We start from the raw sequence: 19,336 nt of genomic DNA, 5'->3' as shown, positions 1-19,336 counted from the left end.
AATAACTACCTACAGATGTAGTGCATACTTGTTGTCCATCATGGTATAATAATATACTCCGCCTGGTACTCCATTCCCGTCTTTTCTAGGTCACCTAACTGACACGGGCCTACGTCATCATGCGACAGCGCTATATGATAATATGCGATAGCGCTATATATAGCGGCCATGTTGTTGTGACGTAGGCCCGTGTCACTCTGGGAATGGAAGACCATGTTTTATTAGACTATGGTTGTCCATCTTATTTTCTCGGAAACGTTCGTATTTTGTCAACCTCAGTACTTTTTGTGCCGAGACTGGCTGAAATAGCAAGAGACGTTCGTACGTTTCCGTGAAAAATGATCGAAAATAATTATGCGCTACATCTGTAGGTATATGTCGTGCCGCATTACTAGTGCACTCTAAATTCGAACGTCACCTTTTGAATTATTTTGTTCAGGCTTCTTTGGGATGCAACCAGGAATACGGAGATGAGGACGGATTTCCAGGAAGTAAATGATAAAAATGATATATAAAAAACGAAATGAGCACGAAAAAATTTATTAAGTCATTTTAAAATTGGTCGACATGTAGCTGATGTCATCAGGCACTGAAACAAAATTATGCTTGTATTAAAACTTCTACTCGCTCTAATTTCTTTGTATTAAATTAACGAAAACTATATTATACTTGGTCAAGCGAATCTTGTCAGTAGCAAAAGGCGGTAAATTTGAAAAATCGCGCGTTAGCAATACTGTTTTTGAATAATTCCAAAATCGCGTGTCATCTGAGTTTTATCTGTGCAATTTGGATCGTGAATGACAGCCATCTTGTTTGTTTACATTCTGCAATCGTTGCTAGGTATTTCAAGAGAAATTTCTGCTGTCACCATTAAATACCAATATATTTAATAAGATTGTGCATGAACTTAAGCAAAGTCAAGGTGCCTACAATGTACAATCATGCTCGTTGATCGTAAATATTTGTAAAATTTGAGGTTATGATAATTACATGTTTTGGTTCGATGTAGGTACATTGCTGCTTATCTTAGCGCAATACTGCTCTTTAGTGTTGCCCATCTTCACTTTGCTGTACATTGCTACTGACATACTTTGCTTGACAGACTATAGTTTCAGACACAGATATATGTTATTTGAATGTTAATGTCAAATTTCATGTTATTTCATGTAATTTTAAAACGAGAACTTTGATTGTATGGGAGCGGTTATTTGGTGGTGGACGTGTGACTCTTAATGCCCACCTAGCAATGCACGCACGAGAACTTTCCAAAGTTGCGAAACTTTCCACATGAGAATTTCTCGGTAACTTCTGAGAATGTTCTCGAGAACGAGAATTTATTTATTTATTGTAGTTTATACCATGAATATTCACGATAGTTTAGGTGTAGTATCCTTACCCCCAGAAAATTCCGACTTTTGGTCTACCGCTTCCGGTCAGAAAAATGTATGACGGCCCGGCCAAACGGTCAGACCTAGGTGGGGGGGTGCTCGACCAAATGTCATAGAGGGACCCTGGCAGTTTTTTTCAATATGGCCGACTTTTTTTTAAATTTTTTCAAGTTTGTCCTAGCGCGCTGAAATTTTGGTCACGGAATCTCGGAGTCCCCTAGATACCTATTAATTAGATATATATATATTTTTTGAAAAATGCTAAAATTGCGGGAAAACTGGCCACTTCTATTTTGTATGGCAACTTTTAAACAGTGCGCGATAGGTGGGGGGTGCTCGACCAAATGTCATAGAGGGCCCCGAGACAAAACAAACTGCATTAAAAAAAATCAAATTGGCCGATTTTTTATTTTATTTTTTCAAGTTGGTCCGAGCGCGCTGAGATTTGGCATGGCGGGAGATAGAGGCCTCTAGATGCCTATGACAAAATTTTTTTTTTGGAAAACATCCAAGATGGCGGAACAATAAATTTCCATGTTGCAGAATGTTCTGAGAACATTCTCGAGAACGTTTCCGCTTTTTGGAAATGTTCTGCAATCTGTACATTGCTATGCCCACCATACACCAGATGTAACAGATTTTACAGACACGTCTGTACGTGTACGTATTAATATATCTCTAGCTAATAGATCGGGCCTAAAAAGATTGCTTGCTGATGATCTGCCAAAAATCAGCAATATGTGTCAGCGAGTGGGTACTTTTTAAGGACGTATACGAGGGTCGCACTGAAAGATTCGGGAATGGGACACTTAGAAATAACATAATAGAAACAGGCATATAATTTATAAAAATGTAACTCTTTATAAAACTTTTAAGGTATATTCCATTTGGTTGTCATTTGTATTTAAGAATTACTGGCAATTTGAAAATTGTATGTCGAACATTATTTGAATTTTTGGCCAAGTGATTTTTCGGATCATATTTTTAAACGGTTTTCAATATGCCCTCAGCGAACAAATAAAAGTTACAATGGGCTTCTGTTATTTTTTTATGAACTAGAGTTCATCGTACGCTCGTTTGCAGTTAAAATTAAATATGAAAGTCACTTTCATTTTATCCCATGGGTGATCTTAAAGAAGCATGTCATTCCAAAGCGACGTTAAAAATTTAAATCGCATTTGTGCTGTTAATTAAAAAGACTGCCAAAAAAGTTGCATATCGGCAGATTTCAACATTCCTAAAGATTCATATGACAACAGTAAAAACATCTTTTATATATATATATATATATGTAAAAAAACTTCAATTCCGTTGGCTACTCCACGAATTTCATACAAAACCACTAAGGCCCCAAAATCGCCATACAAAAAGGACTTTGGGATTATGAGCCGTGTGCATTACAGAATGATTACTTTCAAAAGAAAATTTATATGCGTGGTCAGTTTGAGTTTAAGTATGCATTAAAATAAAGATTGACTGTCTAGATGCGACAGTTTTCTCTATTCCCGACATTTTCAGTGCAACCCTCGTACACCTACTCGAACATGATCAAACAGAATTGAGCAGTTTTTATAGATTTGTATAGTTCATTTTATTTATTATGAAATGGAATTTTGATGTTTAATTATAGTATACTAAGGCCCACTTGCACCATTCCACTAACCCGGCGTTAACCGGTTAAACCAGTACAATTTGACACTGGGTTAACGGTTTAACCGCTTAACCCCGGGTTATTGAGATGGTGCAAGTGGGCCTAAGTCGGTTTGCTGCTGACTGACACATATTGCTGATTTTTGACAGGAAGTACCACTCGGAAAATTTTGATGTTCTGGCAAATAGCAGACCAGTATATGACCTACGATCTGGTATGAAAAAAAATTAGGGATGTCACTACTTCACAATCACCAAAAAAATATCAAATTTTTTATTTTGTCTTAATTTTCTTTTTTTATAACAACCAATATTGTTATTTTTTGTGGTGAAGCCAATCATCATAAACAACGTTATTTCAAAATTTGGAATCAATCGTGTGAATAAAAATCGAAAAAAATTGATAAAAAACGCTTAAAAAGTGCAGTGGCTGTGAGGTTGTCGAGAGGTGAGTCTGCGGTAGCCAGATCCCGGTAATCGGTTCAGCGGGCCGCCGGCGTTATGACATTTTACACTTCCAACCTGGAGCATAGGTCCCGCTCTTGCGACTCCACTCTGGCCGGCCAATCAAGGCAAGCACAGAGGCGAGGGCCAGATGACAGGAACCTCTGGAATAGGGATCCGCGGTGTCGCCACTCACCGCCAGCTCGCCACAAGCTGCCCCCGCGGGGTTATTACTATTATTATTTGGAGCCTGTTTGTGTCCCACTACTGGGCCTTTGCCTCCCCCCAATTTCTCCACAAATCTCTGTCTAGTGATATGTCTGGCCACTCCTTTAAGAAGGAGTCCAGTTCATCCCGCCATCGCCGGCAGGGTCCACCAGATCCCCGATTTGAGTTTTCGGGCTTCCACTCTGAAGTGATGTAACAAACCCGAACATAATTAGGGCTGGCGGTGGCGTTGTTGATCGGGTCGCCACTTTCCCGAATGAAGGTTGAGGGAGGCGATGGCTGAGATACGGGTCATACAGAACGGGTGCTGTTTGTGGAGGCTGGTCTGTTTAAGCTAACATGAGCTAATATACTTATTGTTAGTAACTTTATTTTTGAGTTTAATTACAGTGAAACGCCACATTCTGCTCTCGTATGTTTTATTTTCTCTTAATGAATGTGTTAATTATACAGGATTTTGACTCTTGGAGACCCTATACATCTCTAACAGGGCCGGATTAACCCTAAGTCAAAGTAGGCAACTGCCTAGGGGCCCCGCCTCGGCTTGGGGGCCCCGCCTCGGCTAGGGGGCCCAGGCGGCTCAGCGCGCACCAAATAAAATTTTGTTCCATAGGCTCAAAATTCATGAGTAAATTTTTTATTCTTATAATAATGAATAACAAATTATTGTTTTTTTTTTTCATTCTTTAAATTAATGAAATACTGTAATAAAATTGAAGCAATACGTAAAAGTTTACGAGGCGCATTCTGCGTAGGACGCGTAGGTACCTGTTGTAAAGTTGTAATTTGAGGTTTTCAGGGAAAATGGTTCGAAAAAAATTTCGAACAACCAACAACTTTTGGGTTATTTCGACTCAAAATCACGAGGACTAGATTGATTAAAACAAAAAAAAAGAAAGAGACGAAAGTGTTCCCAGTTTTTCAAAGGAATGCTCGACCTTCAGCCTCAATTTACCATTGGTTTATTGTGTTCCACATCTCCTCTACTTCAGCTTAGCCTTTGGCGTCGCTGCGCCAAGCTCGGCCTGCGGTCTCACTTTTTAATACAAAGGACATTGGTTCGTGTCTGTGCTGAACTATTTATTCTGAAGCCTGATGAAGCACGGCTTTGACTTTGCATGAAAGCTCGCCTCATGCACTCCGGACTTTTAGAACCAGATGAAGATCGATACCGATCGAGCCTTTTAACACGGTTTCACAATTTGCGATATTGTCAAAAAATTTCGCGCTCGCTGCGCTCGCGTTTATTTTTGCTTCTTTAATTGACCCGGTATCTACATGTTAGCTTGACTGGTGAATTAATAGAGGTACCTAGACCATGAAAAGTCTACAATGATTTTGATAGCATACGCAGTGCAAGTGTTATTATACGTCATAATTTCGTAGAAGTTTTGACGTTTAAAATAACACTTGCACTGCGATTGCTATCAATATTGTTACAGGCTTATCTTGGTCTAACTCTAGTAAATTAAGTAATTTTAATATATGGAAATTCTTTATTATTAGGTTGATTCTAATCATGTGGCTCGGCGTTTGGTCTTATGGTCGGACAATGGCTGTTCAGCCTCTCAAAATATTAACTATTGAGAAAATCAATTTTGCGGCACTAGTTGAGCTTAGCTTTTAGCCTCGCTTAAAATTGGCTATTAGAGGTAGATAAGAAAGTGACGCTGAAGCTCTCATCTTTGGTATTCCACTGGGAATTGGCCTTAAGCCTAAAGGGCTCTCCCCACACTTGACGCGACGCGGAATCGGCAAAAATCGATAGGATAAAGCTTTATGTCCACGCAATAAGCGCGAAACAGACATCGTTCGATTTGGATCGGCTCGGCCGACGCCTGAAGATTGAAATTAAAAACGCAAACTTTTTTTTCCCTGTACTGAATATGCTCTGTGCAGAATTTACTGTAGGGGGCCCCGAGCTTCGCACTGCCTAGGGGCCCCGACATGCTTAATCCGGCCCTGATCTCTAAGGATAATTTGATAAACTATATAATCTTATAGTTCTGACACCTAGAGACATTTAAACCTCTAAATATTATAGTTTCTTTTTTGTGTTTTTGTATCTGTATTTTTTATATTATATTCTCTTTATTTATTTTTCGTCTTAAGTTAGGTATTTTTATAATATGAATATAAAAGTAAAATATAAAAACACTTACAAAACAATAAAAAATACATATAAACACATTATAAAAAAAACCTAACCTAGGGTGCCGCCGGCAGCGGGGCAGGGCCCAAGCTGCCGGTGGTCAGGGCCGCAGAGTGAGGAACCGACGTACTATACGCGCCGTGTCCAAAATTACCGCCTTCTGCATCTGACCCTTGATCCAACCACCCAGCGAGAGTCTCTCTAGGTGTTGATCGAGACTCTTCGCTATGAGACCGTTCGCTGACACGACTATCGGAACAATGATCGTCGAGTCAACATCCCACATGGCGGTAATCTCATGAGCTAAGTCTAGGTACTTGCTGGACTTGTCCTTCTCGGCCTTCACGAGATTCTCATCATGGGGGATGGTGACGTCGGCGAGCACGACCCGGCGCTGCGATCGGTCTATCAGCACGATGTCAGGCTGATTGGCGACAATAGTCCGGTCAGTGATGATAGATCGATCCCAATAGAGCGTGGCACGACCATTCTCGAGAACAGGCGCAGGTAAGTACTTGTAGTACGGTACTTCGCGGTCCACAAGGCCGTATAGAAGAGCAAGTTGCTGGTGAATAATCCTGGCTACTATATTATTATTATTATAGTTTTTTTATGTAATTATACATTAAGAGACCATATACATCTCTAAGTAATTGTAATACCTTAGTTTCAATTGGTAATTGCAGTTAGTTGTATTTTATAAAATTGTTGATGTATTGTTATTCTTTTTGCTTCTATGTAAATTCAATGTTGACGTGTAAAAGTGCCCTTGTGGCCCATTTGCTGAATAAATGTTGAAGTTTTGAAGTTTGAAAGGTTCGTTGTTTTATCACATACTGCCGTATTCGAACTTCAAGATATTCACAAGAGACGACACGTACTAGATCCATTCTAGATACGTTATAGTTTAGATATCAACTAGTTCTCTTTTGCAGCGCAATTCGGGCAACCAATGTCACTTTTACGTTAGATAGAGTAAGATATCTATTAGATGTGAATTGGATCTCTAAGTCATATCCTGTGGAAATCGTTCAAGAGTATCTCCAGGATCGCGCAAATGTCAAATTTAGAATAGAAAATAGAATAAAATCGTTATCGTATCTTGGTAATGTCTAAAAGATGTCTAATAGATGTCTATTTTAAAATCCGAATCGGGCCCATAGAACCTATTATGGTCACCTCCCGTGTTCATCATCAGATCACCGTGAAGTTTCAGCTCAATCGTATAATGGTAAGTGGGTCTAGTTTAAATAAATAGCTTCCAAGATTTGATCCGCCAACATTGCGAGTTAAATAAAAGCTTGTTATTTGATTCAGTCAAGTTGTGTTCTAATGTATAGGGAAGACAAACAAATTATAGCCTGCAGGTATGATGGTGCTTTACGTACACTATAGTGTCTAGTGACCCATGCCCTCCCCCTGACGCAACCTCCCTTTCATCATGAAATATTTCCCGGGTGACGGTTTTTTTAATATTTGAGAAAAGTATTAGAGTTAGGAATAAAGTGTCAAGGTAAGAAATAATCCTTAATTTAAACAAAAAAGGCTATATGCAACTTTTTGGTGAGACTCACCACATGCATGTATTAACTTGTTGAAGTTCAATATAACAAATATCTTATACGGAAAATAAGCTTGCAAGGTTATTCTCCGTATAAGATTTCGTTCAGTACTATCACGAACTATGTTGTATTTAATTGATCTTCAACAAGTTTTTCATCGGTTACATTTTGTCGAAGTTCATCTAGCCATAACATGAATATGGTGCGTCATATCAAAAAAATGAATATAACCTTTTTTGCCAATAATTTAATAGGGATTATTTCTTTTATTGACACTTTTTCTATATTGTATACTTTCCCCAAAAAATAAAAAAAAACTGTCAACCGGGACATATAGTTTGTCAAAGGACTGTCTCATTTCAATCATAGACAGAGAGAATCATACTATCTTGTCTTACACAGTACTAGCACCCACAAGAAAAGGATGAGTATAGTTTTCCTGGTTGTTCATCATCATCATCATCTCAGCCTATATACGTCCCACTGCTGGGCACAGGCCTCCTCTCATGCGCGAGAGGGCTTGGGCTATAGTCCCCACGCTAGCCCAATGCGGATTGGGGACTTCACATACACCTTTGAATTTCTTCGCAGATGTATGCAGGTTTCCTCACGATGTTTTCCTTCACCGAAACCTTCACTTTCCTGGTTGTTACTGACTGACAAACTGGTTTGACCAACTATATTTCATGCTAAAAGGGGGGGTTGCGTCAGGGGGAGGGGATTGGACACTAAATAGTGTGCGTAACGCACCATACCCAAAGGTATCATACTACATTCATCAAATGCTGGCTATAATTTGTTTTTCAAATAACACAATTTGACCGAATCAATTGGTGCAATAGAATAGTTATTTACGATACAAGTGCTGAAAAGAGTTCGGTCGAGTCTTAAATCGACACGAGTTGCGAATTACCTATTCGCACGTGTATCGTACAACGTTTTACAGTACATATGGCCCTTTGAACTTTTGACATACGCACAAAAAGTGCTATTTTACGCAATAGTGCTAGTACTGTAAAATATTTACTTACTTTCTCAATATTCAAAGCTCCTTTAGCTGACTAACGCAGTACCGTAGATTGTCGGGGGCGTAGATGCACAGCATCTTTTTGGACCCCTTTCCATTTCCATATCCATTCGCCATTGTCATTGCTCCTGAACCAGCATCGCCGTTTAATGTTGACTTGTCACCATCAACACCCTTTGAAAAATAAAGTGTTACTTATTAGCTCGAAAGAATGAGTGAAGAGAGAAGATTGTGCTGTAAAGAGGGCATACTTGGGTCGACCGATTGGACGGCGTCCTGTGGGTCATCCTAAGTATCGGTGGGCGGATGGAGTGGAGGCAGATGATGAGCAGTGAAAACTGGCGCGAATCCGCGCAGGACCGGGTAGGATGGCGTTCTCTTATGTTGGAGGCCAAGATTTATTTTGAGTCATTGCGCCAAACTAGTAAATAAGTATTAGCTGGGATAAAAAGTGGGCATTTGAAAATAAACCTAGTTGACTTTCGGTGAATAACAATTAGGCAACAAAAAGTTCATATTTAAAAATATAAGAGTTCAAATATTACCGCGATCGCATTTGGAATATCCTCATTTAAATTATATAATTTGTTTTACCCGATCATCTTCAACTGGCTGTACTTAAATTAAAATAAATAACTATGAAAAATGTCCTCGACACAAACGTATCATTTTCTGCACACCTTTTAGAACAACAATGACCCTCTTTCAGAGCATGAGAAATGAAAAAGTATAATGCTGCTGTCCATTTATTTTGTTTCTTATATTTAAATACTCATTACACGCTCACTGTGAGGTCTAGAACGATAATAAAATTAATTAGAGTATTTCATTATTATCAATTCTGTACTGGAATCATGTCCGTATCCACAAGCTGAGAAAAAAAATCCATCATCATCTCAATCCTCCTAAAAACGTCCGAAACTTTGCCGAGCTCACCTTACACCTCTACAGTAGTCATACAAAAGTCATCATAAAGTAGGTCAATAAAATAAAACTATGTAAACGGATTGGGTACCTAATGATTCTCCGACAAATTTTTAGCAGATTATCGATTCGCAGACAACAATTCGCCGAACATCGTTTCGCAGGGTGATTTATTTTGAAATCTATCTTTTGGTGGACTAACTTTACATGGACTCTTGGTTCACATCCCTTTCAGTTCGCTTCTATGTAAATTAGCAAAACTATTATTGGAAGAATTTCATTTGGCAAAGTAATCTTTTCGTTTAAGGAATGTTTAGTCGAATAACGTTTCACAATTTATACATCGTTAGGTAAGTTTTTTCGAAAAAAATACTGTTCTGTTTATACATTTAGGAATTGCGGTACTTACTACGAGTATAATTATAGTACTTATATATTATAAAATGTATTGATGTTGCTGTGAATTTTGGGTTCGTGGGATATCTTTCCCATCACGGAACAATGGTGTTCCGGACCTTTGACAGGCGTGCGCGGAGCCGAAGCTAACACGTAGAGGCCCTTTTGACACTTTAATGAAATGTAAGGGGTACACCGAGCGGCTGCTGCCCTTACGTAACCGTGTCATGGGACGCACGCAGAGGCAGCACCCGCCAGGGTGTAAGGGCTATTGAGAGTTGATGGTATCTAAAATGAACTAGGTTATTGGGTGAAAGCGATGGACTAAGTACTGAGCTATGGTGTAAAAAACCGGACGCCTGCCTAATAAAACGGTATGCAATTTTATTTCGTGGGATATTATTATTATTATGCTTAAATGGCAGCCCAAAAGTCAGGACTATACTTAAGCTGGCTGGTTGGTGTCCCACTTAGGTATGTAATTAATAATTACATACCTAATTATCATCGAACCACTGGGATAACTTTTTGCTATCAGGATCTGTCATTTTTATGTCTGTGTGTGTGTCACCAAACACTAGTATAGAATACCGTGATTGGTTTTAGTTTAGGTTGTACCTAATCAATTTTTAATCTAAATATGTACAAAAGGTATCTATGTAACATAGATTTTAATTTTATGGTCATTTGTGTACCTAAGTGAAATTAAATAAGTAGATAATTCAATGTAAGAAAACCATGTTTATCAGACTCAAACTAAAAGTTGTTGTGTAGGTTAGCCTAGTCATGACCTAGTCTAAGACTAAGAGCCATAAATAAGAGAGAAATTCTGCTAATCAATGTTAATACCAAATGAGCATCATCATCAGCATCATATATTTAAGAGTATGACTCTTGTCGGTGGAGCAATTTCCATGTTTGGCGGTCCTCTGCCTTCTCTTTGACATCTTGATACGAAACGACGTTGATCTTTTCCTTTATTTGAGACATGTACGCTTTCCTTGGTCTTCCCTTCTTCCCATCACTCGACCCATTTTGTTTTGACCAATGGTTTCTCGGGTATTTTTTACAGCTACTAAATGATTATTCTACGAAAAGTGAATATGCGTATCAAGGCAACTTGCAAACGACTATTATGCGTAATAGGACTAATAAGATTTTGCCAATCGTTACTCTGCCAAAGAACCCGACTGCGAATCGTTGTCTGCGAAACGAAAATTTACGTAAATTTTCTCGGAAAGTCAGTAGGGCACCAAACGGATTATATCGCCGTTCGTGGTGAACGAAAAACTGGGGAAAAATATATATTTTCCTCTTCTGTCAAAATCCCAATGTGCCAAACTACATAATTAATAATTATCTACGGGCCACTTGCACCAATCGCTAACCAGGGGTTAACCGGTTAAACCTGGAGTTACCATGGTTTCCAGTACAATTAGACACTCGGTTAACGGTTTAACCGGTTAACCCCGGGTTAGTGGGATGGTGCAAGTGGCACTAATAGTACGAGCACCCGATGGCCACGAAGGGATGCGGGGTGCGGGACGCAGCACACACCATGGTATAATAATATACTCCGCCTGGTACTCTATTCCGAGATTCGCGTATGACCTAACTGACACGGGCCTACGTCATCATGCTGTTTACAGGTTCTCAAACTTTAAAATGTGGGAGAATTTTAACCAACGGTGAAAATTATTTTAACGGCATTAATTTTAAGTTATTCATGTAGAAACATAGTAAAATAAAACAAATCTAATGTATTAAATTAAACTTTATTTATCTATACAACACAAACGTTTAAAAAACTAATTCACAGTTACACATTAATTACCAAGCTTACGACGTGAAAAGTTTGGAAAACACTGCGACTGCTGACACTGAGCGAGAAGGAAATAACAATTAACACGCGTTCGACAATAAGGATGACGGTCAGGGCATGAAGTTATCTAGATCCGAATTGTCAAATGTGACAGCGCTATCCTGTGTTGCCAGTAATGTAAACAGAATTACCCGAACGTCTGAAATTTCTTTCGTGAATCGGAAGATATTGCTAACGAATAATTAAAAATGACGTGTTATTGTAAAATTTAAGATAAAATACATTATAAATGAAAATTATAAAATTATAAAGAAATATTTTAACTTATTAACCATAGCTATAATGTACCCATGTAACATGTTATGTTGAAATAAAGTGGCAATGTTATTGTGACGTAGGCCCGTGTCACTCTGGGAATAGAAGACCATGTTTTATTAGACCATGGCACACGCGGCTAAACAGAAAACTGGAATTCAAGAGCAAAAAATCTACCACAAGGTTGCCACTGCAATAAAATTTTTGTACAATAGTATTTTTCTCTTTTACAAAAAACACGCTACGATAATATATTTCTTTGTAATTTTAATCCTTTAATTTAAATAAGTAATTGTATTTATTTATTATTACATAAATACAAACGGTCCTAATAAAAACACAAACGCAAAGCTGATATTGCACTTGCAGCACTTCGGGTATTCATAACATTTGGTGCAATAATTTACAAGCTACAGTACTGTTAAGAACAAACACAAATGTAATTTATACATTTAATTATTTAACACTAAATAAGCGTTCCATTTTATCCCTAGATGTTTTAGTATCTAAATTTTTATCTTTGATAAATTTTTAGGTTCGTTAGACATGTCTTAATGTTAGTTGCCTGTCGAAAATAAAAAAGAGTCGGCGACAAAAGTTAGTACCATCTTTTATGAGTTTTATGACAAAAAAAACCTTATTTATCAATAGTGATGAAGCCAATATAAATATATGAAATGTTTACTTGACAGTGACATAAGTGACTTTAACACTTTTGACAGTGACGCATCTGTCGTAGTATAGAAGAGCGCGGCCGATCGGCCGCTCCAACCAGTCGGCGAGTCACCTCTGGAGCACGCGCATGTCGCTCACGTTTTATAATTTCGTAATTTAACTTTAATATTGTGAACTTAATAATAAATCTGTAACAGTATTGCTGGAGTTCTTATTGTCCGCCTGGATTATAATTAATGTCTATGATATATTATTATTTAATGCAAAAAACTATTACGGTATAATATTTATTTTCACCACACCAGCTCGGAAAGGCTTACTTTGCACTTCAAAAATGGATAGCAAACTTGCACTTTGCTATAGTAATTTACATGTGAGGCAAAGTAATCAAATGAAAATTTTGAGTCGTTTTCTTATGTTTGCTGGTAGAATTGACTTTTGATGATGATTTTGAATGATAAATATTTAATAACATTCATTTGAATTTGATTTGGTTAGATTTTGTTTGATATTTTACATTTAATATTTCCTTCGGGTTGGTGTGGTGAAAAATTTTGCGTTTCACTCGGGGGCAAATTTTGTTTAACCTTCGTGCTTTGAAACCCTCGCAACGCTCAAGATTCCATTTTTCGAACCACTCGTCGTTCAATTTTGGAATCTTTCGCTTGCTCGGGTATCAATATTAGCACGAGCGGTTAAACAACAACTTTGCCCCCTTGTAAAACAAATAACTATTTCATCACACTCGCTCAGTAAATGAGGAATTGCACGCAGGTTTAGCGTTTTCCCCAGGGAGTTATGAAGTTTCTAGTGCCATAATTAACAGTTTTTTGTCTTTATACTTAATTTTTGTATCGCAAGTGTAATGAAAAACATTTCCAGCAAGCCGTCGCGATTTAACTTACTCTCGTTTGCAATATTTAACTTACGCCCCATGTTGCACAATGTACTATTGAAGGGATGTTTACAAAAACAACATAACTGCTTAGAGCGGTTGACACTTTTTTAAGAACATTGTTAATCGTTTCAGGTGTCAACCAGTGTAGTCAGTTATGTTGTTTTTGTAAACATACCTTCTATTGTTTTACAAGGGCGCAAAGTTGTTGTTTAACCTCTCGTGCTAATATTGATAAGCATTGATAGGTACCTGATCCGCCACTTCGTCGTCACCGCTGACACCCTAATAAGAAATAGTTATACATTAGTACAATATATGCGTTATTATTTCTATAATGTGATATTGTCACTAACTGTATCTGTGGGCAAGGACACCACAGTACCAGATTCTTTCTCAAGAACGCATCTTATGGAGAACTACTCGAATTGAAGTTGCCAGTATATTTCAGATCGGCTTGATAGGTCAGGAAATGAATGCTCAAAAAAAGTTGTAGAGGGAAATGCTTGGAACACAATTTTTGACTCCGTAACTTTGTTTGGACTAATAGTTAGGAGGTGAACATATCAAAAGTCCCCGACAGAAGCGCCGGTCCTGGGGGGTAGAGGGGGATAAGAAGGTCTCATTTTTCAGTTTTTCACTTCTATCTTGGAAACTTTACGTCTTAGCGACACGGCTTACTTAGACAACCCGGAATTTGTTACAAGTTTTATATGGTCAAGTTTTTCGATATCTTGAATAGTTTTTGAGATATACGCTCTTGAAAGTTTATTTAGGGATCTTAATTTTATCTTGATATCTATATCAGTGAAGCTGCTAGGCCGTGTTTGGTATCATTTTCGTATAAATCGGGGCGTAAAACCAGGAGCAACATCGGTGTGAGCGGCTCAGGGGTGTCGAGAGGTGTCTACCCGGTGGCTGGAAACAGCCACTGTGCCAACTCGCGTCTTAGGCATATTTCACTTCCACCCTGCGAGCTCTGACACCCCACTCTGGACGGCCGATTAAGGCAAGCCAGAGGTGAGAGTCCTGTGGCCCCTGCTCAGTGTTCACTCCAGCCGGTCAATGAAGGCAAGCCAGAGAGAGGGGCCTGACCGACTCTCTGGGGTATGGGATCCAAGGGACGTCACTTCCCATTCAGCTCGCCACAAGCTGCCCTGGGGGCTTATTATTATTACTATCATATAAATAAACAAGAATTGCTCGTTTAAAGGTATTAGATATCCACAGAGAAAAATGGGGACTACGTTTGTATGGATAAGCGGTCGTCCCGTGTCCCCTTTCCGCTTAAAGTTAAAAAATAACACATTGTCATTACCTCGGCATCGTCTGCGTCTGGACCGTCGTCTGGGCCCTTGAATGGAGTTAAAGCAAGAAAGGTATGTCATACATTTTGTATTTAAAAATACTGCACAACACGTGCGCGCGAATGTGTGAATGCATATGCATGTGTGTGTAAGGTTTTCAGAAAAAGTGAACTAAACTCCTACCATTTTTTTTCATGAGGACTATTGATTAAAAATAAAAAAAATATCTTTTGTCCCCAGTTATCCATACAAATTTAGGTGTCAGTTTTGTGACAGTCCTTAAAAATGTATGTAAAAAAAACATTTATTCAGGCGAAATAAACCCTATTTGTACATTGAATAATTTTACGGTTTAGACTCACTTGTTTTAAGTTACTTGCGCGACATGTTTCGCATAGTCTAGGTCTCCTTTCAGTTACAATGTTAGCAAATGTAAGTATGTCTCACAATAGTTTAAATTCCTATTTGTACAGTTTTTCTTGTTCCAAACTGCAGGACAGTTTGTTGGCAAAGGAAACTCCCTTAAAACATAGATGGGTAGACTTAGCCAATTGCCTAATTAATTGTTAACTAACATCTTATTGCTTATGGTGGTAGATTTTAATTTAATGTTGTTTTATATAAACATTTTCATTTTTAACATCCTAATTGGCTTACATTCCCTTATAGCATACGTACTTATGTGAAATTATGTCATTAACACTATAAATTTTCTCTGGACACTTTCTCTTATTAAAATAGAATTAAAAATGTTTCGATTTCATAACTTATAAATCATATATTCAAACAGTGAAAAAATAATGACTAAAATGAAACTGAAAAAATATTGTTATGGGTTTCATACAAAATTAAAATGTTTAAAGTCTTAGAGCACCATTAAGTAGTAGAGGTAATATTACAAAACTTGGTGTTTATTATCAACATAATAAGTGTAAAAAAATTAGGGGGTGGCGTGTCTTCTGGCTAGGGTTTGAGATTTTTTTTTCCATACAAACGTGAACCACATTTACATACCATCGATAATTATTATGGTGTTACCTTAGTTACTTTTTTTCTGACTTCCTGTAAAGGTAAACCATTTATTATGCAGGTTAGGAGTAAACAACATTTTGGAAGAAAATTTCAAACATCCACCATACCAGACACCTAGACCTAGACCTTGGTATGTTTGAAAAATTCTTGCTTGCTTAAGCCACTCCTGTTTTAATTTGAGGGAAAACTAAAACACAGACTAATTAAGGCACTCAATAGCAATAGAATAAAGTGCTCTATCGTTTCATACATATATCAATTGCTCTTAATTATAATTTTAATCAGAAACCAAAGTTATTGTAAACAAGACTAAAATAATTGTTCACTTTTGGGCTTTCCAAAGTGGACATTGGACAATGCACTGAAATAATGAAATTTTTTAGCCTTATTTAGTGTCCAACGGCTGGGCAAAGGCTTCCCTCGTGTCCTCAACCCTGTTGTTTGTAGTTTCCCGCCAATCCGGATAAAATGCGTTCAAGTCGTCCCGTCCCATCTCCTTTTCAGCCTGCCCCCACTCGGTAACCATTTTGGCCCAATTTAATAATTATATAATGAATAATATATCTCAAATACACTACCGCCTTGATTGCGTCACTTAATTTCTGAAATATAAAAAAAAAATGTTTTATCTTAAGGTTTATAGGTTTTTTTAGAACAAATATACCTAATAGAAAAAAAACACAAAATTAGACATTGAGTCCGCCATATGTGCATTGTTTTTTTATTTTGTGACAGTAAAGTCAGTACAGGTCTAAGGTGGCCACTGACGAGCCTTCCAACAGTCCGAATAGCTGGCATGTTTAATATTAGGATGGCGTCCATTTGGATGAATCCATTGTAACGGCATCCATTTGGAAGGCTCGTCAGTGGCCTGCTTTAAAACTAAAATAATGTGTTACAATAATATGAATGTCATACCTGTGATACAAGTTGCGCGACCTATTGATAACAAAAATAAATTAATTAGAATCTATTTTAAACATGTTCTTTTTTTTATTTTAGAAATATACGTATTACTATATGTGTAACATGTTCTTACGTAAAAGTTGTAGTACCTTTGAAATTTTCCTACTTAATAAGTTACAATATTTATCTTAAATTCTCATATTGTTTTTTTTTTTTCTTCAGAAGTCGTCTACTCTTGTCGGTCGTGGCTGTTTTGGATGACGCACATGGCTGATCTTCATTTCCTGTTTTGTTGTTGGACTTCAAACTTTCCCTTGCGATGTCTCTCCATTTCTGACATTGATCGATAACGTTGCTTGTGCACTCGACTACGGATGAGTTCGTCGCTATTTTTAAGGGGTCGGACCATCGCGTAGGATAATAATATTGTCCTCTGGATCTTTTCCCTTCGACCTGACCCTGTACCTACTGCCAGCCAGCTACAGCAGGTTTTTTAGAATACATTAATATGATTAAGAAGATTTTTTAGACTAAAGAAACAAATAAAAATAGAATAGAATAGATTGAATTAATTTTTAATCAGTAGTTACAAACCAGCTGTAAACAAATATATTCGTTAGCACAACATTTTGATAAAAGGTTTTGACCTGGTGCATCAAAATATTCAATGTATTAGAAGAAAAGATTTACAGATTGAACTTTTTTTGAATGATTTTAATATTGATATTTTATTTATTACTGAACATTGGTTAAATAATAATCAATTAATGCCTCAATTTAATAATCACCAGGTGGGAAGTTCGTTCACCAGACTTAGTTAAATCTGGTAGCAGCTCTGACCCCACTAACTTTAGACCGATATCTGTGCTACCAACATTCAGCAAGATTTTTGAAAAATTGGTTATTTCTCAATTAGTACGACATTTTAACGTCAATAATTTAATGCATAATAAGCAGTTTGGTTTCACACGGGGTCGCTCGACAACCAATGCTGGTGTTGAGCTACTTAAGCATATTTTCGATGCCTGGGAGGAGTCACGAGATGCTTTAGGTATCTTCTGTGATTTGTCTAAGGCGTTCGACTGCGTTTGTCATGAAACATTGATAAGGAAACTACACTATTATGGAGTTAGAGGATCGGCACTTAATTTATTTAAGTCCTACTTAAATGGTAGAATACAAAGGGTCGATGTGAGTGGACAGTGATCACCGGGGTCATTGGTCTCTATGGGTGTACCACAGGGGTCAATATTGGGGCCTTTCCTGTACCTTATCTACATAAATGACTTGCCATTCCTTGTAAAGACCCACCATGATATAGTATTGTTTGCAGACGACACCTCACTTATTTTCAAAGTCAAACGGCAGCAACAAGCTTACAGTGATGTAAACGATGCTATTTCAAAGGCAGTAAATTGGTTCAATGTTAATAATTTATTGTTAAATGAGAAGAAGACTAAATGTATTCAGTTTGTCACTAGTAGTAACGTAAGGCATGTGCAAACAAATGTCATTGTGAAGGATGAGGAATTGGAATTAGTTGATAGTACAGTTTCTCTTGGTATAACTTTAGATTCTAAACTTCAGTGGGGTCCCCATATTGCTACTCTTTCGAATATACTGAGTTCTGCAGCTTTTGCAGTGAGCAAAATCCGTCAGTTAACTGATGTGAAAACAGCTCGATTAGTATATTTTAGTTACTTCCATAGCATTATGTCATATGGTATTTTACTGTGGGGTGGTGCTTCAGAGATAAATACCATTTTTGTTCTGCAGAAGCGGGCTATTCGAGCAATATACAGGGTGAAATTTAAATCACTGGCCATATTCATTCCAGGCACTAGGTTACACTTAAGGAATCTATTTAGCGAAAAAAGAGAGTACATTTTTTTTTTTCATTTTTCAATTTTTAAATACTTTCCACGAGTCGTGGTCACCCTATTACGACAAATGTAAACAAACCTAATAGTAGGTTTTAACAACAACATCAGCAAAACCCTTATCTGACCTTCACTAAACCTTATAATCGTTGCAATAGGGTCCACCTAGTTAGTGTTGGCGATGGTAGGCAGGTTTATCAATTTCGAGGGTAGTCTAAACCATTCCGCGCTAGCGGTAAACATAACGGTTAGCATAAATGATTAGTCACTCGTCACTCGCCAACCTTAAAATAATAATCGCGCGCGTACTAAGGTTTAAAAAAATGTTTTCGAACCGGGAATATTAGGAAATGGTACGGTGTTATTTATTAAGTGGTGAGTGTTTACGTGGTGCACAAAGATTATACGAAATGGAATCAGTTCCACGCCTTCGCAGACAAGGATTGAATCCAAGAGTACCATCTCGTGGGACTTTCGTTAATTGCATCGACTTTTAATCAAATGTAAGTACATAAGATGATTCAATTTTTTAAATACGCCTGAATGCAAAGATTCCTGACCTAGTTTTTACTCATTGTTTTTAAGCCACGGACGTTTTGTTAATAATCAATAGTCAGAAATAATTATTTTAGATTAAAAATGGGTTGCCTTTGCATTTTGACGGCTCTAAGCCCGTTAAAGTATGAAGGAAAAATTAGCAACTTATGTAGGTAAGCGTCTTATCTCGCTGCAA

The 19,336-nt window shown here is 37.6% G+C and overlaps 1 long non-coding RNA gene across 1 annotated transcript; it reads right to left on the bottom strand.

The window, feature by feature from the left end:
- Positions 1 to 524: 524 nt before the first annotated feature.
- On the bottom strand, positions 525 to 16,776 carry LOC134801954 (uncharacterized). Its single transcript, XR_010145766.1, has 7 exons — positions 16,736 to 16,776; positions 16,396 to 16,419; positions 15,824 to 15,847; positions 14,797 to 14,832; positions 13,731 to 13,763; positions 8,456 to 8,625; positions 525 to 589 (listed from the first exon to the last, which is right to left on the bottom strand). It is a non-coding gene; the product is annotated as an uncharacterized LOC134801954 (long non-coding RNA).
- Between the last annotated feature and the right edge of the window lie 2,560 nt (positions 16,777 to 19,336).

Source organism: Cydia splendana, chromosome 23, assembly GCF_910591565.1.
Source record: "Cydia splendana chromosome 23, ilCydSple1.2, whole genome shotgun sequence".
NCBI lineage: Eukaryota > Metazoa > Arthropoda > Insecta > Lepidoptera > Tortricidae > Cydia > Cydia splendana.
Note: the sequence above shows the minus strand (reverse complement) of the source record. Positions and strands in the feature narration are given on the sequence as shown.